At 41.1% G+C, this 26,210-nt stretch overlaps 1 protein-coding gene across 1 annotated transcript in view; it reads right to left on the bottom strand.

Moving 5' to 3' along the window:
- The window catches only part of LOC147646744 (maestro heat-like repeat-containing protein family member 7), a 181,014-nt gene that overhangs the window by 105,401 nt on the left and 49,403 nt on the right, over window positions 1-26,210 (bottom strand). The gene's annotated exons all lie outside the window — the stretch shown is intronic.

Raw genomic sequence — 26,210 nt, 5'->3', positions numbered from 1 at the left:
TTTCAATGCAAAGTGACAAATGGACCCTTGGCTGGGCTCCTAGTTTCATGTCTTCCAGGAGTTTCTGATTTGCAATTCTCTTCTGTTCTTCAAGTTCCTTACCAGATTCATTGCTTCTCATTATAAGCCCAGCTGAACAAGCATAGAGTTGACAGACAATTAGTTATTAGCCAACGATTAACCTCTAATTTTAGCAAAGTTTCTCTAGCTCCCTTTAATTTTAGCAAGGCACATCTATTTATTTTGTTTAGATTTAGCAAGGCTTCTTTCTAATGAAGGCCTCAGCTTCTCTAAATTCTTAAATTCTTCAAAGTTTATGTCTCAGAGTTTTGACTGCTTTACGGATCCAATGGAACCTCCATAGCCCCTGGCACCCCCAGAGTTCTGTCTGAGATGAAAAGATGAATGGGGAAATAAAGAAACACCTTCTGAAGCTGGTGATAGAAACTAAGATGCCGGCTCTTGCCACTGGCTTGGGCAAGAAGAAGGGCCAGACCCAGTGGGGATACTCAATTATCTCCCTTTGAACTGCTGTTTAGAATTCCTTATCCTGGTAATCCTCAGCCTTGAGAATTACCTGGGGGTAGGGATAAAGGATATCTATTGGAAACAATATGTAGCCTGGATAGTGTCTCTTGTAAAAGCTCTTTGACAAGAAGCTCAGCTAGCACAGAGCCTGCCTTTAGACTTTGCTGTTCACAACATCCAGCCAGGAGATTGAGTCCTAGTGAAGGAGTAGAGAGAAGCAGCAGCAGCAGCAGCAAAGTAGTGTAGACCTGTGCAAGTGTTGCTGAGCACAGAAAGAGCCGTCAGGAGAGCTGAACACGGGTAGAGCCATCCCTCTCGAGTCAAGGTCTCTAAGGCCCCAGAAATTCAGACATCTCAGCTAGAGGAGAAGCTCGGCAGGCTGCCACTGATGCTCCACAAGAGGGGACTGGAGCAGTAGCCAGGCCATCAACATCAGGGGAAGCCCCGTGTGCCTCCCACAGCCTGGCTGCTGAAATAGTTTGTGTGGGCATCCCTTCTCTCAAATCTCCAGTCATTAGAGGCCAATCCTCACTGTCATTGTTTTCTTTATGTTAAAGCTCTTTCTGTGCCTTCACTCGCCTTTACAGGTCGTGTAAAGACAACATGAAAGTAAAAGTTAAGTTAGGAAATTAAATTACACCATTAAAATGTTTGTCTTAATAATCTTACCTTGATATTGTCAGCCACTTGAGGTTGAAGCCAAAAGTAGAAAAGTAATTTTTAACCATAAGAGAAGAAGTAGCAAATCCTTTTACCTGAAAAATTGTGAAGTCTGTGGAAGGCCAGGAAGATCTGAAGACTGGCTGTGGGTGGCCAGCCCAGTCAAACCTAACCAGTGAGTTAAGTCCATAATAAACAAGATTTTCAGATGAAGAAGGAAGTCTATGGTGGCTTCATTCTTCTGAAAAAAAGCATTTATTGTCTAAATAGAACAAGAAGCACATACGCGGGAAAAAGCATTTCTGACTAGACTTTAGGTTCAGAGTGTTAGACCCCCAACTTCCCTCCTTATAATTGTTTCAGATATCAAGGCAAATAGAATCAAATGTTTGTTAAGTTCACTACCAGCAGCTAAGCAAGGTGTTCCTTCCATAATTACCAAAAAGATTTTGAAGGCTATAAAGCAGAGGGGAAAGAGAAGGTTTTTTGGAGCCCTTATTTTTAAGCTGCCCCCAAAACAATTCCACAAGCAGGACACGTGTTGTCCGTGATGATCAGTAGAAGTAGCAACACTGAAACAAAACTCAAATCCTTTGTAATAGGTTCTGGTCCAGATCCAACAAAACAGATTTAAATGGAACTGCAGGTAGAAGCCTCGTGTGAGAGCTTAGAAATGCAAACTCTGTCAGCAGAAGAAGGGAGAGTGTGGCAAATTAAATGATAGCTAAAAGGTGGTGAAAGAAATTACAAAAGCAATAGGAAAGTTAACTCATGTATCAGTCCAAACATAGAAAGACTTGAGAATAAGACGTGTTTTTGTGGTTATCTAGTAAACTGTGGGTTTAACAAATGCTTTTCTTGTGCTGTAGCAACTCTTATCTTTTAGCATGCGTGATCCCTTGCTTAGTACAATTTCTTCAACATTTGATAAAGAGGATGCAGGTAGTAGCCATAGCTACTAATCCAGGAATAGCTACAAAAGGACAGAAATTGATGTCACTGCAAATAATTGCAAAACAAAAAAAAAAAAAATCAAGGAATAGGAAATAAAGTCAATGATAACTAAAGTTTGTAAAGACAATTAGTAAGAATTTTTTTTTAAAAAGAGAGGTTGAGAGGAATGAGAGATTTGTCTTTAAAAACAAGCTGTGGGTCTGCTGGTAAATAAAACTAGCACTGAGAGATAAAAGAAACAATGGGAAGGATTCCTCTGATTGATGAATGGAAAAAAGATATTTGCCTTTACAAACAAACTGTAAGTTTGCTGATAAATGAAATTTGATACTGAAAGATGAAAGAAACAATGGGGGAAAACCATAAATTCCATAAGAATTAAAAATGAAGAAGGAGGGTTATACATTAGAGGGGAATCTTAGGTATCAGGCACTCCGGGGAGTCTGGACCTCTCAAGTACCTCAGCCAATGGGGAAAGAGACAGGGACGTGGCTGGGAAATTTGGATAAATAGGAGGCTGTGTCCTCCAAAAATTTGAGAGACCCCAGGAGAATGGCCCATGGCCTCTCCCTTTATTCAAATCAAGTAAAAGGACTCCTCTGTCTCCTTTTTAGACATAAACCTCTGGTGTTTGTAGATGAATTTTCCTGACAAGTCCAACAACAGACTGGAATGGAAAAATCAGCATCAGAAACGTGTGAGATGGAAAACTTTTGGCTGTTTGAGATAAAAAATGTGGACTAAAAATCTCTATGGCAAAGAACAACCTTTCTCACAAGGATTACTGTAGAAAAAGTGATGCAGGTGTTGGAATGACAGCCAGTGCCCTCAGCAAAGACAATTCCCTGTCCTGTGGGCTCCATAAACCACACGTGAACGTGGCACTCATCCTGATTAATCCCAAAGCACTTCTCTGCAAGAAGCACTAGAGAAGTGCATGGGGCAAGAGTTCTGCAAGTGCCAGGTTCTCGTGCAGCAGAAAAGTTGTAAAATCTGAAAGATTCTAGCAACCACAATAAATCCATCATTTATGGCTTGTAAATATTCCAGTGAATCTCAGTTACTTCTGGGTAAAATCAAACACCAAGTAGGTTTCATAACAAAATCCCAGTTTGTCTGTTCCTGTTTGTGGCAGAGGATGAGGTTACAAGCTGGCCAGCTGAAGAAGCCAAGGAAAATCTCCACTTCCCTGTCATATTTTCCTACTGACACAGGAATGAAGACCAAGAATTTGGCTCATTGGAGGGGTAAAACCAGAGGATGGGTGAGGGTTTACATCCTAAGACTTCCTTTGCTAGAGTACAAAGAGTTTAGCTGTGCGTGGATCTCCTTGCTAAACCTCTTTGTTTTCAAACTCCATTCCTCCATGGCAGAACTGAACAAGCTCCGTATGTCAGAGCTTCAAGTTCCAAGCTGTGTGCTGAGTTAATTGTAATGGATCCATTAGCAGTGCGTGGGGTTGCTGCCATGAGGAGCTCAGGTGGCTTCTTGAGATGAGAATCAATGTGCCGTTTGTCCCAGCTCCATGTGTCCTGGGACAGCCCTGGCTCCACGGGAGCACACGGAGTGTTCTCGTGCCATTTCTAAATGAAAATTGAACCTCCTCAAGAAGCCAGGCCAAAGTCACCAGACAGCAGTCACAAAAAGGAATTTAGGCAGTTTGCTGGGTGTTGATCTAACAGCTACCACCTTCCCAAAGTCCTGGCTCCACTAAACAAGGCTCTTTCCTCTGTCAGCAGCCTTGCACTTGAATGTGTTTGATACATATGCAGAGGAAGAAAAAGCCACTTGCACTGTGGAAACTTGAGCTGCAGCTGTGCAGTAAGTTGTGCTCAGTAGCTGACCAGCTGATTTAATTCTGAGTGGGTATTAGACAGAACATACTACAATAAAATTTCACAGGACAGCTATCAAGTATCCAAAAAATGCAGTATTATGTTATTTTCTACCTCCAATATTGCCAGCACACAGCTCAAGGAAGAAAGGTATTTACCAACCAGCACAAAAGAAAAAAATAAAAATGAAAAAAGGATTTTTAAGGATATCACAGCAATGGCCACCAGGCATTTTCCAGCTTTGCAGGATAACAGTTCAAAGTCAATCTAAACAAGCCAGCATATGTCTAGCAAGAAAGAAATCACAGTTCATGTGTGTTCCTAAACCCAAGCTTTGCTATATCAAACATGGATGGTATCATTTTCCAGCTCTCAATAGAAATGTCATAATTTATAAAGTAACAAAACCTCATGCATAGAAATAGATTAGTAAGGTAGGTAGGTAGGTAGGTAGGTAGATAGATAGATAGATAGATAGATAGATAGATAGATAGATAGATAGAGAAAGAAAAATAGATTGACAAGGCAGATAGAGATATTTGAATGCACTTGCCTGTATAACTTTGTATAGAAAGGGATGAGGAAGTGAGAGGTTATTCTTTTCCACACATGGAAAACCCTCTTTTTTCCAGTAGAATCAGCTTCCTCCCTCAATGACCACCAGGCTCCCTGAAGACCCCACCAAGAAGGCCCTGTGATCCCTATGGCCTGTGCATGCAGCACTTCAAGAAAGCAATGCCTGCCTCTTAATATTACAGGGGTGTTCAAGAGATTTATTCCCAACCTTTGGTGACAAGATGAACGAACTGAAGTCAGTTACTGTAAAAGGCCTGAACCAGCAGCACCACAAAGCACAGCCAAAAGTAGCAGGTCCCACACGGTGTCCCACAATCATGGCCCAAGCGGCCGCAGATCCTCCTTCAACCCCGGCTGCATTGCAGTCCCACTGAGCACCAAGAAGAAAAGGGCCTTTGTGAGAGCAAGCAAACTTAACCCTCTGCCAGGACACAAATTCAGAGGGCAAAAAATTGAAAAACCCCACAGCATCAGCCAAACTTCCCAATGAGAAGGGTTGGAACTCTCTGCCCCTCCACACTTCCCCAGCAGGTTTACAAAGGGAACTGGGATCTAAGCTGTGCCCTCCAAACCAAGAGAGCCAGCCTCCCTTCAGGGTGAGAAGCCATGGCCTCAGTTCCAGCCCCGGGTGCCTCCTGTGCCCCAGAGAATGGCTGTGGCTGTAAATGTGTGTTTGGCTGCAGCACAGGGCCAGGGTGAAGCTCGGCAGCCTCATCAGAGCCCACGGCCACGGCCCTTCCCTGCCGGGGCCCTCACCTGGCCCGGCCCGGCCCGGCCCGAGCAGCCCGGACTGGCCTCAAGGGATGGGCTCTGCCTGCCCGCTGTGCCCACAGGCCGGGCCCAAGGGCTCGCAAGAGGCTTCCTCCCAGCTCTGCAAAACCTCAGCCAAGAGTGTCCCCTTTGCTGTGCTGAGAAGAGGAAAAAACCCTCTCAATTTAACCCCGCTGCACACCTCATGGGGGATCCCTGCACACCTTAGCAGAGAGCCCAAATTAGCCCTGGGTGCCTCATGAGGTGCAGGCCCAGGTGATGCCACTGAAGGAAATGTGCCCCCACAGCCCAGGGACGCTCAGCATGGGCTCCCCAGCCCCTCGTGGCCCCACCACTGGTCATGGCAGCCCCTGCCTGGCTCCTGCCTGTCCACACCGTGGACACCCCTGGCTGCTCCTGGACATGGAGCTCAGCAGGGGCTGGTGCCATGAGGGCTTTGCTGGTGGTACCAGCCAGACACTGAGGTGAAAGCTCCATCTCTTTATTGGAACAAAAACCATGGGCCAAGCCCTGCTCTGGTGGACAGGGGCTGCCCAATTTCAGTCCCGGCCAGGGACCAGGGCCAGGGGGCTCAGGGGCAGAGGGTCTCACTTTGCAGGTGTGGGTCTTGGGACGCCCTCAAGACGGGGATGGAGCCGCAGCAGAGCAGAGGGAGACAGAGGTGAAGAGCGGGGATGACAGGTCAGCTTCTCGGTGATTAAAGTCTTTGGCTGCTGTTCTGAAGGTGCAGAGGTGCTCCTGTGGAGAGAGGAGGTGGCTGAGGCCCCCAGCTGCCGCTGGCACGCAGGGACCCTCCTGCACAGCAGGGCCCAGAGCGGCCAAGGCTCCCCAGCACGGCTGGAGCTGCTGGCACAGCTTGGCCCAGCTGGACAGCTGCCCCTCAAGGCCCCGGCGAGCAGGGGATGGCTCTGGGCAGGGTCCCTGGCCAGGAGCGGGCCCCAGAGTGCCTCTGCCTTTCAAGGGCAATCTCGTCCCCGCTCTTTCTCCTGCCCACCTTGCTTTGCCTCTGCCCGCTGCTCCTGGGGCTGCTCTTGGCCAGGCAGCCTCAGTGGGAGCCAGCACTGGCTGCAGCCCCAGTGGGCTCCCCAGGACAAGGCCCAGCAATTAAGAGGCCAATTAAAGGCCTGGGCAGCAGCAGAACTCCTGGCAGAGTTATTTGGGCAACTAAGGACTAGCCACAAGTGCACAGCAGCCTCACTGGGAGTGCTTCCTGACTGCTTGAGGCCGAGATCAGCAAAACACTCACCCTTTTCTCTTCCAGCAATACCAGATTCCAGCATAGCACATCAGCAGGAAAAGTGCTCCACCAGCCACAATGGCCATTAACTTAGTCAAACCATGTGTTCCCTGGTAGAAAACTCTTCTCATGCTCTCCCAGATATTCTGAGCATGTCTTGTGGTGCCGGCTGCATCTGTGGGAGCAATGGGCAGCGTGAGCCTGTGCTGTGCTCCACTGCTGAGCTGGCAGCACGCTGGATACGGCCAGGACGTTCTCTGTTTCCCCCAGAGCTGGGGCCTGCAGGCACCTTGCCACCCCTTGGCACAAGACTGCTCAAGCCCTTGAGCTAGCATGGCACAATTTCTCTGTGCTGTGCTGGTCTTGTCCAGGCAATACTTTGCAAAAACATGGATAAGGATCAGGAAAATGCCCAGGCTTTTGAAGCTGCTCCACGGCCCTCCATCCTCCAAACAGCCCCTACACCTGATCTACCCTGAGACCGGGAAATTGCAGGGGATCTCAGGGTGTGCATGGCCTGTGCTGCTGTTTGGGCTCCCTGTCAGCTGATGCTAAATGCCTTCCTGCAGAGGCTGGGGAGAAGCTGCAGCCAGGCCAGGCTGGGAAAAAGCCTTGCAGGCCAGGAAAGCAGCAGTGGAGCAGCGAGGCTGCCATGGATCCCTTCCCGCTGTGCTGGGCATGGCGTGTCCAGATGTGCAGAGAAAGCCCCCGGCTGCTGAGTCTCAGGAGAAGGCTGAGGGACATGGACCCACCACGGCATCTCTCCAGATCACTCAGGATTATGTCCAGATGTTTGAATTCCTCCATTGGTCTCCCAGAAGGAAAGGCTTTGACCTACCCTCATCATCTTCCTCATTATCAGGCTCAGTAACTGATATGGACTGGGAATCCAGATCATCTTCATCATCAAGTTCATCTGCAAAGAAAGGCAGGGCAGAACAGCTCCCGTGACACTGCTGAAAATTCTCCTTCAGGCTGGAGTGGCAGTGAGTGCACCTGGGTGACTGGTGCCCTCCAAGGCACTCCCTCATCTCTGCCTTGCACTCCGGAGCAGGAGCAGGGGGACCACGTGCCTGCAGTGGGCCCACACTGGGATGGAAAGAGCCCCTTGCATGGCAGTCAGGAGAGAAAGGACTCCCTGGAGCTGCCAGCAGCTCTGAAGTGAGCCCCAGGCAGGGCCAGGGCTTGGCAGCAGCAGTGGGAGCAGCTCAGGCTCCCTGGGGCTGGCAAAGGAGCCACACAAGGCACAGCCCTGGGGCACAGCCCTGGGCCTGGCCCCTTCCCTCTCTGCTCCTCTCCGTGGCTGCACAGAGCACATGGAAGGAGACACTGGCATTGCACACGGGAAGAAAATTGACAGCTAAATGCTCCTTCCTCCCACTGACAGCAATGCTGTGGGATCACTCAGGGCTCCAGAAGGGAGCAGGGCGACATTTCCAGAATCCATCAACCTTCAGACTCTTAAGGGAAATGGAACGTGAGAGTGCTCTTGCCACATTGACACCGATTATTCTGTGTGGAAAGGGACATAGAGAACTTGCCTCCAGCGTCTGGCAAGGTCTTCAAACCACCATTAACCAGCACTTTCAGATAATCCATGTCATGGTCCCAATCTAGAAGGCAGCACACATCAGAACCATTCCATGGTGTGCTGAGATCCCCTTCTGCCTTAGGGAACTGGGCACTGCGAGAGGGTTTGGGTAAGGCTGTGGGAGCCAGATGTCAATGGACATGGCCAAAGCTGCAGAGGGGCCTGGGGAGCTCTGGGCTGGCTCTGGTTACTCTCAATACCCTTTCCATGCTCTGTGCAACATCCCTGAAGGGCAGGCACAGCCAAGCAGCAGAGATGGCAGCTCAAGCCTCAGCAGGGCTCAGGCCCAGGGGCACAGCAATTACCTCCTGTGACCGTGCCTGGCATGGCCTCCCTTCCTGCAGCAGAGGCTGCCCATGGGCCACTGCTTCCTCCGGGAAACGCCGCCTTCAGCAGAGCTTTTTGATCGTTCTCTGGAGAAAGGAAAAGGCACAGGTGGATCAGATGGAACTGAGAGTAAAAGGTCTTAAAATCTTAGAAAATCTGGGGACTTAGAAAGTTGGGTTTGGAAAGACGTGGGACAAGTAGGCCTGGGAAATGTTAGGCCTTGTGCTTGCTAAAGATCATGTGAAACTGCACCTGTGTAATCAATATATGATAAATGACACAATTGTTAGATGTGATTAGATATAATTATTGTTTAAAGAACATGAGGAACAATGCTAGGAAGCTGGGGGGGGATCACGAGAAATCCATGCTTGGGCAAAAACAATGCATACAATAGAACAATGTAAGTTTAATTGTTAATATCTAAGTTGTATAACGATAGAGTATAAAACATGTTCAGCTCAAAAGCAAGATGGGTCAGATTTGGGTCTGTGTACCCCTGACACCCAGAGCTGTTCAATGAAGCACCTTCATATAATCATTGTGTGATGATGTGTGTTCCTGAGCACTAATTTCATCAGATTTTACTGGAATTTTGTGGATTTCTCTTGAATTTTGTGGACATTTGTGGACATTGTGTAGGATATTTCCAGAATTTGGTAGAGTTTTGAGAAGATTTAGGGAATTTTGTGGGATTTTTTTCTGGAATTTTGAGGGGCTTTTCAAAAATTTTTTGGGGTACTGAGGAGATTTATGGAATTTTGTGGGATTTTTCTGGAATTTTGAGGGGCTTTTCAGGAGTTTTGTGGGATATTGAAGAGATTTTTTGGGATGTTTCTGGAAATTTGTGGGATTTTTGTAAGATTTTGAGGAGACTGGAAGAATTTTGAAGGATTTTTCTTAGATTTTGAGGGAATTGGTGGAGATTTTGTGGCATGTTTCTGGAATTTGGCAGGGTTTTGAGAAGATTTAGGGAATTTTGTGGGATTTTTCATGAATTTTGTGGAGATTTGTGGACATGTTGTGGGATGTTGCTGGAATTTTGAAGGGTTTTGAGAAGATTTAGGGATATTTTTTTATTCCTCTGTAATTTTTGGGATTTTGCTGGAATGTTGTGGAATTTTATGGAATGTTTTAGAATTTTCTGGAATTTTGTGGGATTTTGAAAAGAGTTGAAGAATTTTGAGGTATTTTTCTTAGATTTTGTGTTAATTTGTAAAGATTTTGTGGGATGTTTCCTGACTTTCGTGAAGTTTTGAGAAAATTTAAAAAATTTGTTGGGATTTTTCTGGTATTGTGTGGGGCTTTTTTTTTAATTTTGTGGAAATTTGTGGACACTTTGTGGGATGTTTGTGGAATTTTGTGGGATATTGAGAAGATTTAGGGAATTTTGTGGCATTTTCCTGGAATTTTGAGGATTTCTCTTGAATTTTGTGGGATTTGGAAGAGACTTAAAGAATTTTGAGGAATTTTTCTTAGATTTTGTGGAAATTGGTAGAGATTTGATGAGATGTTGCAGGAATTTGGTTGGGTTTTGAGAAGATTGAGGGAATTTTGTGGGATTTTTCTGGAATTTTGTGGAAATTTGTGAGATTTTGTTGGATGTTTCTGAAATTTTGTGGGATATTGAGGTGATTTATTGAATTTTTTTAGATTATATTGGAATTTAGTGGAATTTATCTGGAATTTTGTGGGATATTGAGGAGATTTTGTGGGATGTTTCTGGAATTTTATGGGATTTTTGTGTGATTTTTGTGGATTTTGAAGAGACTTGAAGAATTTTGAGGAATTTTTCTTAGATTTTGTGGGAATTGGAGATTTTGTTGGATGTTTCAGAAATTTGGTAGGGTTTTGAGAAGACTTTGGGAATTTTGTGGGATTTTTCTTGAATTTTGCAGAAATTTGTGGGATGTTTCTGGTATTTTGTGGGATATTTGTTGTCTTTTAAGCAAGGCAGACACCCTGGTTCCAGGAACAGCACGGTGGCCAGCATCTTTGGCCACTCGGTCCATTACCCACGACACCAATGTGATGGATGGCAGAATGGCGTTTATTGCTGGAGAATTTGACATTTTATAACCGAGGGTCACTATGTCAGTCCCATCTGCTTTCATCACAGCCAGGTGCTGTTGGCCAATTGCAGGGAGCATTACCATACTCTGTGGAGGAGGGGGGGTTACTATCTTTCCGTTACATCCCGATATCTTCCGAGCGCTGGGCCTTAGCTTCCACACAACATCCCACAAAATATCCACAAATGTCCACCAAATTCAAGAAAAATCCCACAAAATTCACTAAATCTCCTCAATATCCCACAAAGTTCCGGAAACATACCACAAAATTCAACAGAAATTCTACAAAATTCAAAAAACATCATACAAAATTCTGGAAAAGCCCCACAAAATTCCAGAAAAATCCAACAAAAATCCCTAAATCCCCTCAAAACCCAACCAAACTCCTGCAACATCTCACGAAATCTCCACCAATTCCCACAAAATCTAAGAAAAATCCCACAAAATTCTTCAAGTCTCCTCTAAATGCCACAAAATTCTAGAGAAACTCCACAAAATTCCAGGAAAATCCCACAAATTTCCAAGAAAATGTCACAATATTCCTTAAACCTTCTCAAAATTCTTTCAAATTCATGAAACATCCGACAAAATCTCCAATTCCCACAAAATCTAAGAAATATTCTGCAAAATTCTAGAGAAATTCCACAAAATTGCAGAAGAATCCCACAAAATTCCTTAAATCTCCGCAAAATATTACCAGATTCCAGAGACATCCCATAAAATGTCCACAAATGTCCACAAACTTCAAGAAAAATCCCACAAAATTCCATAAATCTACCCAATATCCAATAAAATTTCAGAAACATCCCACAAAATCTCCACAAATTTCCACAAAATTCAAGAAAAATCCCACAAAGTTCAAGAAAAGCCCCACAGAATTCCAGAAAAATGCCACAAAATTCCCTAAATTTTCTCAAAACCCTTCCAAATTCCAGAAATGTCCAACAAAATCTCTAATTCATATAAAATTCAAAAGAAAAAAAAAATAAACTTTTGAAAATCCTACAAAATTCCACAAAAATCTCACAAAAATCCCTAAATCTACTAAAGACCCAACCAAATTCCTGCAACATCTCACAAAATATCCACAAATTTTCACAAAATCTAATAAAAATCCCTCAAAATTCTTCAAATATCCTCCAAATATGAAAAAATTCAATAGAAAATTCCTCAAAATTCTACAACAATCCCACAAAATTCTCTAAATCTTCTCAAAACCCAACAAATTCCAGAAACATCCCACAAAATATCCACAAATTTCCACAAAATTCAAGAAAAATGCCACAAAATTCTTGAAAAGCCCCACAAAATTCCCGAAAAATTGCCTCAAAATTCCCTAAATCTCCTCAATATCACACAAAATTCCAGAAACCTCCCACAAAATCAGTACAAATTTTCACAAAATTCAAGAAAAATCACACAAAATTCCCTAAATATCCTCAAAACCAGACCAAATTCTAGAATCCTCCCACAAAATCTCCATAAAATCTAAGAAAAGTCCCTCAAAAGTCATTAAAAGCCCCACAAAATTCCAAAAAAAATCCCACAAAATCTCCTAAATCTTCTCAAAACCCTACCAAATTTCAGAGACATCCCATAATATCTAAACCAACTCCCACAAAATCTAAGAAATGTCCTTCAAAATTTTTCAAGTCTCCTCTAAATCCCACAAAATTCTTAAAAGCCCCACAAAATTCCATGAAAATCCCACAAAATTCCCTAAATCTTCTCAAAAACTTTCCAAATTCCAGAAATATCCCTCAAAATCTACAAAAATTTCCACAAAATGTAAGAAAAATCCTTCAAAATTGTTCCACTCTTTTCAAAATCCCTCAAAATTCTTGAAAAGCCTTAGAATATTCCAGAAAAAGAATCCCACAAAATTCCCTAAATCTTATTAAAACTCTACGAAAATCCGGAAACATCCCACAAAATGTCCTCAAATGTCCACAGAATTCCAGAAAAATCCCGGAAAATCACCATCAATTCCCACAAAATCTAAGAAAAGTCTCAAAAAATTCTTCAAGTCTCTTCAAAATCCCCCAAAATTCCAAAAACATACCACGGAATTCTTAAAATTTTCTTAAAATCCCACAAAATTCCAGAAACATTACACAAAATCACCACCAATTCCCCCAAAATCTAAGAAATATCCCACAAAATTCTTTTAATTTTCTCAAAATCCCACAAAATTCCAGAACCATCTCATAAAATCTCAACAAATTTCTACAAAATCTAAGAAATAGCTCACAAAATTCTTCAAGTCTCCTCTAAATCCCACAAAATTCCTGAAAAGCCCCACAAAATTCCAGGAAAATCCCACAAAAGTCCCTAAATCTTCACAAAAACTTTCCAAATTCCAGAAACATCCCTCAAAATCTACAAAAATTTCCATAAAATCTAAGAAAAATCCTTCAAAATGCTTCCACTCTTTTCAAAATCCCTCAAAATTCTTGAAAAGCCTCACAAAATCTCCAGAAAAATCCCACAGAATTCCCTAAATCTTCTCAAAACCTGACCAAATTCCAGAAACATCCCACAAAATCTCTACAAATTTCCACAAAATCTAAGAAAAATCCCTCAATATTCTTCAAGTCTCCTCAAAATCCCACAAATCTTACAAAAATCTCACAAAATTCCGTAAATATCACACAAAATCTACTCAATATCCCACAAAATTCCAGAAACATCAAACAAAATTCCAGAAACATCTCACAAAATCTCCAATTCTTTCAAAATCTATGAAAAATCTCACAAAAATCTTCAAATTTCCTCAAAATCCTACAAAATTTCAGAAAATGTCACAAAATTCCAAAAAATCCCACTAAATTCCAGAAGCATCCCAGAAAATTCTTTAAATTTTCTCCAAGTCCCACAAATCTCCAGAATAATCCCACAAAATTCCTGAAATCTTCTCAAAACCCTACCAAATTCTAGAAACATCCCACAAAAGCTCAACAAATTGCCACAAAATCTTAGAAAAATCTCATAAAATTCTTCAAGTCTCCTCCAAATCCCACAAAATTCCAGTAAAATCTGATGAAATTGTTGGCATTCAGGAACACAGATGATTTTTCCCCATGGCTGCTGTGGGGAGTGTGGCCATTATCTGAGCACAAAGCTGCAAGCTGCTATCTTTCCCTGCCTTTAGTGGCAGCCTGTGGTGAAACTGAGCAGCGGCACAAAGTGCAGGCCAGGCAGGGAGCGGCCTGGCCCGGCAGCCCCGCTGTGCAAGGCCCAGCCAAGCCTCTGAGAAGGGGCTCCTGGCACTTGCCAGTCTCCATCCTCCCCGGGAAGCGCAGAGCTGCGGCCAGCCCCGCTCCCCTCCCGTGGCCTTGGCTGGCCTGGGGGGAAGGAGGCTGAAGCCGAGCCCTGCTACCTCTTCAAAAGGCGCAAAGCAAAGAGAGCCAAGAGAAATTGCCGGCCTTAGGGCTTCAAGTGCTGTTCCCAGCTTGATGGCACTTTGCAATGGGCAAAACTGCTGGCACTTCTCAGCAATGGCCTCTTATGGGCCAGGAGAAAAACTCCTCTCAGCCTCCAGCAGCTTCAACTTCCTTAGGTGTTTGTTTTTTGAAATGTCAGTCCATCAGACGTGGGATTTTGAGAAAATGTAGGAAATTCTGTGGGATTTTTGTGGAAGTTTCTGGAATTTCTCTGGAATTTTGTGGGATTTTTCTGGAATTCTAGAGTATATTTTGTTGAATTTTGTGGGATTTTGATGAGATTTAGGTAATTTTGTAGAATTTTTCTGGAATTCTAGAGGATTTTGAGGAGATTTAAATAATTTTGTGGGATTATTCGGGAATTTTCTGTAATTTTGAGGAGATGTATGGAATTTTGTAGAAGTTTTGTGGAATTTTGTGGGATCCATCGGGAATTTTGCAGGATTTTGGGGAGATTTAAATAATTTTGTGTGATTTTGAAAAGGTTTAGGGAATTTTGTAAGATTTTTGTGGAATCTTATGGGATTTTGAGGAAATGTATGGAATTTTGGGAATTTTTCTAGATTTTTGTGAAAATTTTCTAGATTTTTGTGGAAATTTTGGGGATATTTAAATGATTTTGTGGGATTTTTGTGGAATTTTGCGGAATTTCTCTGGAATTATTTTGGATTTTGATGGAATTTTGTGGATTTTTTCTGGAATTTTGTGGGATATTGAGAAAATGTAAAGTATTTTGTGGTATTTTTTCTGGATTTTTGCAGATTTTATGAAAATTTGAAGAATTCTGTGGCATTTTTGTAGAATTACATGGGATTTTATGGAATTCTTGGGATTTTTGTGTCATTTTATCAGATTTTACTGCAATTTTGTGGAATTTTTCTTAAATTCTGTGAGATTTTTGTAGAATTTTATCAGATTTTACTGGAGTTTTGTGAATTTTTGGTGGAATTTTGAACATTTTTTGTGGAATTTTGTGGGATTTTGAAGAGACTTAAGGAATTCTGTGAGATTTTCCTGGATTTTTGTGGACTTTTGTGGGATTTTAGTGGAATTTTTCTGGAATTTTGAGAAAATTTAAATATTTTTGAGGAGTTCTTGTAGAATTTTGTAGGATTTTTTTTTTAAATTTTAAGCAATTTTGAGAAAATTTAGGGAATTTTGAGGAATTTTGAAGTGATTTGGGAAACCGTGGGATTTTTCTGAAATTTTGTGGATTTTTTCTGGAATTTTGAGGGTTATTTCTGGCTGTCTTTGAAAACTGGAGGAGATTTTGTGGTATAGTTCTGGAATTTGGTGGGATTATGAGTAGATTTAGGGAATTTTGTGAAGCTTTTCTGCAATTTTGTGGGAATTTGAGGTAATTTAGAGAATTTAGTTACTTTTTGTAGAATTTTGTGGATTATTTGTGGAATTTTCTGAAATTTTGTGGGATTTTCAGGAGATTTCAAGAATTTTGAGGGATTTTTGTTGGATGGAGTTTGGAGTTTAGTTGTGGGAATTTGAGGAGATTCAGGGAATTTTGTTGGGTTTTTTCTGGAATTTTGTGCATTTTTTTCTAGAATGTTGTGGGATTTAAAGAAAAATTAAAGAATTATGAGATTTTTCATTAATTTTTGTGGAATTCTTCAGGAATTTTGTGGATTTTTTCTGGAATTTTGTGGATTTTTTCTGCAATTTCTGGGATTTAAACAAAATTTAGGGAATTTTGTGGGATTTTTGTGCCATTTTGTGGGATTTTGGTGGGAATTTTGTCAGATTTTACTGGAATTTGGTGGGATTTTTTTATTAGTGGAGAAGACAATGGATATTTTGCCAAATCTCCTTTCAAACAACAATACATTGATCAGCACAACAGAAAAGAGGAAAAGAAAATCTTCCCCAGTTAGAACAGAGCCAGAGTCCCACCATTTTCCCCTCCACTTTCATTTCTTTTCTCCATTTAGAGGCAAACCTTCCATCTCCAAAAGCTTCCATCTCTCACTTCCTGATGCCGTTTGCCACCCTTTAGCCTCGACCCCCACGGATCTGAGTGTTGTCCATGTGGGGCTGGGGATGCTCAGCCTGGAAAGAGAAGGGGCTGGGGAGGCCTCCCTGCAGCTCTAGGAAAGATGGGCACAGAGAGGAGAAGGCTTTCAACTGCAGGAGTGAGATTGAAGTTGGATCTAATGCAGCTGCTCTTTTCCACTCAGGCTGCTGGGCCACTGGCCCAGGCTGGGCACAGAGGCTGGGGATGCTCCATCCTTGGCAACATCCAAGGCCAGCTGGGAGCAGGGCTCTGAGCAACCTGTTCTGGGGGAAGATTGCTCAGCTTGGAACAAGATGGTCTTTAGGGTCCCTTCCAAGCCCAAGCACCCAGGGATTCCATCATTCTGGCATCTCCCTTGTCCACTTCAGCCTGGGCCTGGGCTCCTGGCACTGATGTCACAGTGCACGCTCCAGCTAGAACTTCCAGCATCCAGCAACGGCCACAACACAACCCTTGGCTCCTTGTGTCAGCACGCTCTTCACCCTGCTCCAGGCCTATCCCTGTCACCTTGTTGTCACCTGCTCCCTCATACCCCCAGCAGTCCCAAAAGCTCCCCGTTGAGTGCATTTTGCTCTCCATCCCTGCAGGATGTCTGCATTTGCTCCAAAGAAGGTGTGGTACTATTCCACGGAGGTGGACACCCCGCAGCTGCCTGGCTGGGCTGGAGCTCTGTGGGATAGTGTGGGAAAGGGACCCCACTGGGAGATTTTGCTACCTCTGCAGGCTGGTACAGACACAGAGGAGGAGATGGAGGTGGATACACAAATGGATACGGACAAGGAAATGGACGTGGATGGAGAGAACACCAGAGAGGAAGAGATGGATGTGGATGTGGATCAGACGGAAGTAGAAATGGAGGTGGACGTGGAAGACAATATTGAGGAGATGGATATTGATACGGAAGACGAGGAGGAGGACATGGTGTTGGGTGAAGACCGATGCCAGCAGCAGAACAGGCAGGTGCTCCCCACAGGCAGAGTGGGTCCCCTGCTGCCAGCCTGGGGCTGGGCTGGGCACTCCCTGCTCAGGGACACGCTAGCCCATGCACTGGATTCTGCTGGCCATCCCTGGCCTGGCCTGGGCTTGCTTTGGGCCACACAAGCCCTGTTCCAGTGCCTGGGCCACAGCCCCCAGCCCCAGCCAGCCTCACTTCTGGCAGCAGAGTCCCACTGTGCCAGTGTCCCAGCCTGGCAGCACATGGAACACCCCTCCATGCCTGACTGCACTGACCGTGCTACTTGTTTTTCTTCCAGGACTGAGGCACATCCCGGACACAGATGCCACCCTGCTGTATATACGTTTTACAGTTGTTGTGTTCTGATAGACGTTTTAGGGTTTGCTGTAGTGTTCTGTAAATACGTTTCATGTAGTTTTGTTAGATATGGTCTTAGGTAAATAGGTTCTATAGTTTATTGTTGTTACCAATATTCTTACAATGTAAATATATTGTGTAGTTCATTCTCGTTCCTTTTCTTCTACCAATCAACATTCTTTGTTTTTCACACCCCAGTTCTCTTTGCATTTTCTTCGGGCACATTTGCAAAGTTGTGGATTGTTTTGGGAACAACGTTTTCAGGACTCTAAAAAAATATCAAAACCGCTCTGCCACACTCTCAGCTGCTGCAGCCCCAAAAAGCACTGGCTTTCTTTGCTCACAGAGTCACAATTGTGCTGGCATTTCTACCACACCACAGGACAGCGATTTTTTTCTTTTTCTCCTGGAAATACCTACGGCACTTCTGGGTAGCAAGGCAAACATGAGCCTCTTTTAGTGGCCCTTGAAATTGGACATGTGAAATGAGGTACACCAAGCCACAGGCCAGCTGAACCTGGCATCTCTGAATGGGTCTTCACCTTCTTCCCAGGAAGATGAATGCCAATCACGATTTTGGCAGGGAAACTGCATCAGCTGGTAATTTGCTGTAGAAAATGTGCTTTCTGCTCCTCTCACAGCCAAAACTCCTACCCATTTCTTGGAAGTCCTTCTTAGATAAGGACCATGTTCAACTGAGTGGCAGTGAAGCCAAATGGCAATCCAGGAATCAATTGTCCTGTCCACAATCTCCTCCATCCACGTGGAAGGTTACTCACGGGCACACAGGAGTAAGTGTAGTGGTTTAGATTTGCTAATTTCATTTTCCCATGTGGCGTACCAAAGTTATGTCATGGTTTTAAAGCAGTAACTAAAAAATTGCTAGAAAACTTACTTATTTCTTGCTGTGAGATATGGATTAGAGCAAGAGCAAAACAGGCTTAAAACTTAAAAGAAATAAAGAAAATTTATTAACAAAACTACAAGGATAAGAACACCAGAATAAACTTCCAGAACAACCCTTTTAACCCCCACTACCTAACCATTCCCTTGTTAACATGACAATATAGAGACAAAAAACCTTGGAACTTTGGTGTTTAAAACAGTCCTAATTCTTGCTAGAGTCTTTTCATGTAGAAAAACAGAAGTCTTCTGCTAATCTCTGGAGTTTCTCATGAGAAAATTATTTCTGTTATAGTTTTCTATTTCTCTGATGCCAGCTGCCCTGAAATCTGTCAGCAGTTCACTCCTCCCATTTCACATCACTCTGAGGTGTGTATGGGTCAATGAGTCGAGGGATGTCATTTTTAAGGATGAGTTATTCAAAGGCAAAAGTTCTCTTCATCTGTCTCTGTGAGCTTCTCTGGAAACAGAAGTTTTCTCTTTGCCTCTCAAGGCCTCAAATCTTCAAGTATTACTTCTCCCCGCTCTGTTCCAGCACCTCACTGTATCACAATTACTCCACCTCTTGCTGAAAATCCACACTTTGAACACTCCATTCCTCCCAATATACTCTGTCATGAATTAAAGGAGTTTTTTCAGAACATTATTGTCCATCTCCATAGCTTTAACAGAAAAATATTTCAGCTTAATTAAAGCATCTCCTTATTCTCCACCTCTTCTGAAGCTTAATTATTTCCTTTACTGTCTCTGATAGTTTATAAAGTCTCTTTACATGTTGATTCCTCTCTTTTTCTCTCTCTGGGTAAAAGGATTAATCTGCAAGTCTCATCTGGGTAATGAAAAGGTTAAAATCTTGCCCAGGCTTTGTAGATGGTTCTGTGATCTCTGCCGGAGCAGCGGCTGGAGCTGTGTGCGCTGGAAGATTCTTCATGGCTGCTCTGGAGAGTGTGGTCACTGTCTCAGCCCGCCGCAGCTCAAGAGCTTTTTCTTTCTTTCCTGGGCAGTCTGTGGTGAATTCAGTCGCAGCAAAAAGTGCAGCCGAGCCAGGGAGCGGCCTGGCCCGGCCAGAGCCCGGGGCAAGCCCCGCAGGCCCCATCTCCCGGCCGGGAGCCGCGGCAGGCCCAGCCCAGCCCCTGCCCGGGCCGCATGGGCTGGGCCGGGGACGGGAAGCCAGCTGGAGCTCAGTTACCTTTCACAGCCAGCAAACCAAGAGACAAAGAAATTCCCAGCCTTAGGGCTTAAGTGCTGTTCACAGCTTGATCTCACTTTGCAGTGCTTAAAACTGCTGTCAATTCTTAGAAATGGCCAGCTGTTGGCGAGGAGACAAACTCCCATCAGCCGCCAGCAGTTTGAACTTCCTTAGGTGTTTCTCTTTGTTTTCTTCAATGCCAATCTATCACAAAACCCGACCAAATTCCAGAAACATCCCACAAAATCTCCACAAATGCCACAAAATGCCAGAAAAATCCCTCAGAATTCTTCAGCTCTCCTCAAAATCTCACAAAATCCCATAAAAATCCCACAAAATTCCGTAAATCTTCTCAAAAGTCTACCAAATTCCCGCAACATCCACCAAAATGTCCTCAAATGTCAAAAAAATTTAAGAAAAATGCTGTAAAATTCCCTAAATATCCTCCTTATCCCACAAAATTCTTGAAACATCCCACAAGATTCCCAAAGAATCCCAAAAAATTACCTAAATCTTTTCAAAACCCTTCCACATTCCAGAGACATCCCACAAAACGTACACAAAAATCCACAAAATTTCAGAAAAATCCTACAAAATTCTCTAAATTTTCCCAATACCCTAACAAATTCAAAAAACATCCCATAAAATCTATACAAATGCCAACATATTTGAATAATCCTAAAAAATTCCCAGAGCTCCTCAAAATCCCAAGAAATTCTTGAAAAGCCTTAGAATATTCCAGAAAAAATCCTACAAAATTCCCTAAATCATCTCAATATCCCAGAAAATTCCAGAAACAACCCAGAAAATCTCCACAAATGTCAAAAAAATTCAAGAAAAATCCCACAAAATTCCCTAAATCTTCCCAGAACCATACCAAACTCCAGAAACATCCCACAAAATCTAAACCAACTCCCACCAAATCTAAGAAAAAATGGCTCGAAAATCTTCAAGTCTCCTCAAAATCCCACAAAATTCTTGAAAATCCTTAGAATATTCCAGAAAAAATTCACAAAATTCCCTAAATTTTCTCAAAACCCTACAAAAATCTGGAACCATCCCACCAAATCTCCACAACTGCCCACAAAATCTAAGAAAAATCCCTCAAAATTTTCATCTCTTTTCAAAATCCCTCAAAATCTCTTAAAGATCCCCAAAAATTCCAGAAACATCCCACAAATACCCTAAATCTTCTCAAAATTCTACCAAATTCCAGCAACATCCCACAAAATGTCCTCAAAAGTCCACAAAATTCAAGAAAAATCCCACAAACTTCCATAAATCTCCTCAATATGCCAAAAATTCTTGAAACATCCCACAAAATCTCCACAAATGCCCCCAAAATCCAAGAAAAATCCCTCAAAATTCTTCAAGTCTCCTCAAAATCCCACAAAATTTTGGAAAAGTCCCACAAAATTCCAGAAACATCCCACCCAATCTCCACAAATTTCCACAAAATCTAAGAAAATACCTCAAAATTCTTCATGTCTCCTCAAAATCCCTCAAGATTCCAGAAAAAGTCCCACAAAATTCCCTAAATCTTCTCAAAACACTACCAAATTCCAGAAACATCCCACAAAATCCCCACAAATTTCCACAAAATCGGAGAAAAATCCCTCAAATTTTTTCAAGTCTCCTCAAAATCCCACAAAATAGCAGAAAATTCCACAACATTACAAAAAAAATCCCACAAAATTCCTGCAACATCTCACAAAATCTCCACCAATTTCCACAAAATTCAAGAAAAATCCCTCAAATTCTTCAAGTCTCCTCAAAATCCTACAAAATTTTGGAAAAGCACCACAAAATTCCAGAAACATCCCACAAAACTCTCGAAATCTTCTCAAAACCCAACCAAATTCCAGAACCATCCCACCCAATCTCCACAAATTTCCACAAAATCTAAGAAAATACCTCAAAATTCTTCATGTCTCTCCAAAATCCCTGAAAATTGCAGAAACTTTCCACAAAATCTCCACACATTTCCAAAAAATCTAAGAAAATCCTACAAAATTGAAGAAAAATCCCACACTATTCTCTAAATGTTCTGAAGTCCCTACCAAATTCCAGAGACATCCCACAAAATCCCCACAAATTTCCACCAAATCTAAGAAAAATCCCACAAAATGCTTCAAGTCTCCTCAAAATGTTTCAAGATTCCAGAAAAAGTCCCACAAAATTCCCTAAATCTTCTCAAAACCCTACCAAATTGCAAAAACATCCCACAAAATCTCCACAAATCTCCAGAAAATTCAAGGTAATCCATCAAAAATCTTCACGTCTCCTCAAAATCCCACAAACATCCCACCAAAATCCCACAAAATCTCCTCAGTATCCCACAAAATTTTAGAAAAATTCCACAAAATTCCAGAAAAATCCCACAAAATTCCCTCAATCTTCTCAAAACCCAACCAAATTCCTGCAACATCTCACAAAATCTCCACCAGTTTCCACAAAATTCAAGAAAAATCAATCAAAATTCTTCACATCTCCTCCAAATTCCACAAAATTAAAAAGAAATTCCGCAAAATCTAAGAAAAATCCCACAGAATTCTTCAAGTCTCCTCAAAATCTCACAAAATAGCAGAAAATTCCACAACATTAGAATAAAATATCACACAAAATTCAAGAAACATCCCACCAGCACTCCACAAAATTCCACAAAATCTAAGAAAAATCCCACAAAATTCTTCGTCTCCACAAAATCCTTCAAGATTCCAGAAAATTCACACAAAATTTTCTAAATCTTCTCAAAACCCTTCCAAATTTTAGGAACATCCCACAAAATCCCCACAAATTTCCACAAAATTCAAGGAAAATTCATCAAAATTCTTAAAGTCTCCTCAAAATCCCACAAACATCCCAAAAACATCCTACCAAAATCTGACAAAATATATCCAATAACCCACAAAATTTTTTCCTGCAATCTTCTCAAAACCCTACCAAATTCCAGAAACGTCCCACAAAATTTCCTCCAATTTCCAAAAAATCTAAGAAAATTCCAGAAAATTGAAGAAAAACCCCACACTATTCCCTAAATGTTCTGAAGTCCCTAGCAAATTCCAGAAACATCCCACAAAATCTCCTCCAATTTCCAAAAAATCTAAGAAAACTCCAGAAAATTGAAGAAAAATCCCACACTATTCCCTAAATGTTCTGAAGTCCCTAGCAAATTCCAGAAACATCCCACAAAATCTCCTCCAATTTCCAAAAAATCTAAGAAAATTCCAGAAAATTGAAGAAAAATCCCACACTATTCCCTAAATGTTCTGAAGTCCCTACCAAATTCCAGAGACATCCCACCAAATCTCAACCAATTCCTACAAAATTCCAGAAAAATCCCACAAAATTCACTAATTCTTCTCAAAATTCCTCAAAATGTCCACAAATTTCCACAAAATCTAAGAAAATACCCTCAAAATTTTTCAAGTCTCCTCAAAATCCCAGAAATCCCACAGAAATTTCCACAAAATTCCATAAATATCCCACAAAATCTACTCAATATCCTACAAAATTCCAGAAAACATCAAACAAATTCCAGAAACATCTCACAAAATCTCAACAAATTTCCACAAAATCTAAGAAAAGTCCGTCAAAATTCTTCAAGTCTCCTCAAAATCCCACAAAATTCCCTAAATCTTCTCACAACACTACCAAATTCCAGAAACATTCCACAAAATCTACACAAATCTCCAAAAAATTCAAAAAACATCCCACAAAATTCCCTAAATTTTCTCACTATCCCACAAAATTCCAGAAACATGCCACAGTATTCCTTAAATCTTCTCAAAATTCTACCAAATTCCAGAAATATCCCGCAAAATCTCCACAAATTTCCACAAAATTCAAGAAAAATCCCTCAGAATTCTTCAAGTTCCCTCAAAACCCCACAAAATTTTACAAACGTCCCACAAACTTCCACAAAAAATCCCACAAAATTCCCTAAATCTTCCCAAACCCCTACCAAATTCCAGAAACATCCCACAAAATCTACACAAATGACCACAAAATCCCATAAAAATCCCACGAAATTCCCACAGCTCCTCAAAATCCCACAAAATTCTTGAAAATCCCCAGAAAATTCCAGAAAAATCCCACAAAGTTCCCTAAATCTCCTCATTATCCCACAAAATTCCAGAAACATCCCACAAAATCTCCACCAATTTCCACAAAATCTAAGAAAAATCCCTCAAAATTCTTCATGTCTTCTCAAAATCCCACAAATACCACAAAAAATCTCACAAAATTCTGTAACTATCTTACAAAATCTACTCAATATCCCACAAAATTCCAGAAACATCAAACAAAATTCCAGAAAAATCTCACAAAATCTCCAATTTTTTCAAAATCTAAGAAAAATCTCTCAAAAATCTTCAAGTTTCCTCAAAATCCTACAAAATTTCAGAAAATTTCACAAAATTCCAAAAAATCCCACCAAATTCCAGAAGCATCCCAGAAAATTCTTTAAATTTTCTCAAAGTCCCACAAATCTCCAGAATAATCCCACAAAATCCCTGAAATCTTCCCAAAACCCTACCAAATTCTAGAAGCATCCCACAAAAGCTCAACAAATTTCCACAAAATCTAAGAAAAATCACTCAGAATTCTTCAAGTCTCCTCAAAATCCCACAAATCCCACAAAAATCTCACAAAATTCTGAAAATATCCCACAAAATCTACTCAATATCCCACAAAATTCCTAAAACATCAAACTGAATCTCCATAAATCTCACAAAATCTCCACCAATTCCCTCAAAATCTAAGAAAAATCCCTCCAAATTCTTCAAATTTCCTCAAAATCTTACAAAATTTCAGAAAATTTCCCAAAATTCAAAAAAACCCCCAACAAATTCCAGAAGCATCCCAGAAAATTCTTTAAATTTTCTCAAAATCCCACAAAATTCCAGAATAATCCCACAAAATTCTTGACACAGCCCACAAAATCTCCACAAATTTCCACAAAATCTAAGAAAAATCTCACTAAATTCTTCAAGTCTCCTCTAAATCCCACAAAATTCTTGAAAAGCCCCACAAAATTCAAGAAAAAATCCCACAAAATTCCCTAAATGTTCTCAAAACCTGACCAAATTCCAGAAACATCCCACAAAATCACTAGAAATTTCCAGAAAATCTAAGAAAAAATCAATCAATATTCTTCAAGTCTTTCAAAATCCCACAAAATTCAAGTAAAAGCATCACAAAATTCCCTAAATCTTCTCAAAATCCCACCAAATTCCAGAAACATCCTGCAAATTGTCCACAAATTTCCACAAAATGTAAGAAAAATCCTTTAAAATTCCTCGTCTAGATAAAATTTCACAAAATTCTTTAAAAACCCCACAAAATTCCACTATCCTCAAAATCCCACACAAAATGCCAAAAAATTTCAGAAACATCCAACTGAATTCTTAAAATTTTCTCAAAATATCAAAAAAATCCAGACTAATCTAACAAAATTCACTAAATCTTCTCAAAATCCCACAAAATTCCAGAAACACCCACAAAATTCTGAAAATCCCTCAAAATCTCACAAGTTTCTTGAAAAAACCCACAAAATTCCCTAAATCTTCTCAAATACCTATCAAATTTTAGAAACATCTCACAAAATCTCCACCAATTCCTACAAAATTCCAGAAAAATCCCTCAAAATTCTTCAAGTCTCCTCAAAATCCCACAAATCTTAGAAAAATCTCACAAAATTCCGTAAATATCCCACAAAATCTACTCAATATCCCACAAAATTCCAGAAACATCAAACAAAATTCCAGAAACATCTCACAAAATCTCCAATTCTTTCAAAATCTAAGAAAAATCTCTCAAAAATCTTCAAATTTCCTCAAAATCCTACAAAATTTCAGAAAATTTCACAAAATTCCAAAAAATCCTACAAAATTCCAGAAGCATCCCAGAAAATTCTTTAAATTTTCTCCAAGTCCCAAAAATCTCCAGAAGAATCCCACAAAATTCCTGAAATCTTCTCAAAACCCTACCAAATTCTAGAAGCATCCCACAAAAGCTCAACAAATTTCCACAAAATCTAAGAAAAATCACTCAGAATTCTTCAAGTCTCCTCAAAATCCCACAAATCCCACAAAAATCTCACAAAATTCTGAAAATATCCCACAAAATCTACTCAATATCCCACAAAATTCCTAAAACATCAAACTGAATCTCCATAAATCTCACAAAATCTCCACCAATTCCCTCAAAATCTAAGAAAAATCCCTCCAAATTCTTCAAATTTCCTCAAAATCCTACAAAATTCCAGAAAATTTCACAAAATTCAAAAAAAAAATCCCACAAAATTCCAGAAACATAACACAGAATTCTAAAAATTTTCTTAAAATACCAAAAATTCCAGAAATATCTCACAAAATCTCCACCAATTCCCTCAAAATTCTACCAAATTCCATAAACATCCCACAAAATCCACAAAAAAATCCTCAAAATCTAAGAAAAATCCCTCAAAACTTTTTTCAAATTTCCTCACAATCTCACAAAATTCCAGAAAAATCCCACAAAATCCCCAGAAATTCTCACTAAATCTAAGAAAAGTCTCACAAAATTCTTCAAGTCTCTTCACAAATCCCACAGAATTCCAGGAACATACCACAGAATTCTTAAAATTTCCTTAAAATCTCAAAAAGTCCAGAAACATCTCACAAAATCTCCACCAATTCCCCCAAAATCTAAGAAACATCCCTCAAAATTTTTCAAATTTCCTCAAAATCCCACAAAATTTCAGAAAATTTCCCAAAATTAAAAAAAAAACCCAACAAATTCCAG

Source organism: Cyanistes caeruleus, unplaced genomic scaffold (assembly GCF_971803275.1).
Source record: "Cyanistes caeruleus unplaced genomic scaffold, bCyaCae1.hap1.1 HAP1_SCAFFOLD_81, whole genome shotgun sequence".
NCBI classification, from domain to species: domain Eukaryota; kingdom Metazoa; phylum Chordata; class Aves; order Passeriformes; family Paridae; genus Cyanistes; species Cyanistes caeruleus.
This window is presented reverse-complemented; position numbering and strand designations above follow the sequence as displayed.